Here is a 1,008-nt window from a genome sequence, read left to right on the forward strand (position 1 = left end):
ATCTTATATTTCTTCCATTCTTTTTCTCTTTCCTTTTGTGTTTTGATGACTTTGTTTTGTATTATATTCTCTTCTGTGGGCTTTTGTGAATCTTTTGTATGTTTTTGATTTGTGGTCACCTATTTTTCAAGAATATTAATTCCTTCCTCTATTTCCCTTAGACTGGTCATCATATAGGCTCAAACACATGCTAGGAAATGAAACTCTCTTCCCGCACATCTTATGATTTTGATGTCCTCTTTTACATCTTCATGTTCATCCTTTTGCTCTTCATTGTGGTTATCCTCAGCTTCACAAAAGTATTTTTTCCTGTAACCTGTGTACTGGCTTATTTGCTTTCCAACCCTATAGTTTTTTTTGTTTTTTTTTTTTCCTATTTAGAGTAGACTTTTCAATATTTCCTTTACGATAGCTTTAGTATTGCTGTACTCATTTAGTTTTGGCTTGTCTGAGAAGTTTATTCTCTCCTTCTATTCTGAATGATAATCTTTCTGGTTATAGATTTTTCCCCTTTTAGGATTTTGAATGTATCTTGCCACTCCCTGTGGCCTGCAGCATTTCTGTTTTAAAAAAATTAGCTGATAGCTTTGCGGGGGTTCCCTTCTAATTGTTTTGTTTTCTTCTTGTTGCCTTTGCAACTCTATTTTTAACTTTTGCCATTTGCATTATAAAATGGGTTGCTGTAGATCTGTTTGGGTTCAAATTGTTTGGGACCCTCTGTACATAGATGTTTCCTTCTGTAGTTTTGGGAAATTTTTAGCCATCATTTCTATCTCCTGTTCTCTTTCTTTCCCTTGGAGGATCCCTATTATTAGTAGATTGGCACACTATATTATCCCACAAGTCTCTTATATTGCTTTTGTTTTTTGGTTTTTCAATTGGCTTTCTGTCTGCTGTTCTAATTGGGTTGTTTCTATTATTCTACCTTCCACAGCACTTATTCATTCTTTAGTATTATTCATTCTGCTATTCATTGCCTTTACCTCAGCTTTCAACAAATGAATTTTT

The sequence above is a fragment of the Bos indicus genome, chromosome 6 (assembly GCF_029378745.1).
Source record: "Bos indicus isolate NIAB-ARS_2022 breed Sahiwal x Tharparkar chromosome 6, NIAB-ARS_B.indTharparkar_mat_pri_1.0, whole genome shotgun sequence".
In the NCBI taxonomy this organism is placed as follows: domain Eukaryota; kingdom Metazoa; phylum Chordata; class Mammalia; order Artiodactyla; family Bovidae; genus Bos; species Bos indicus.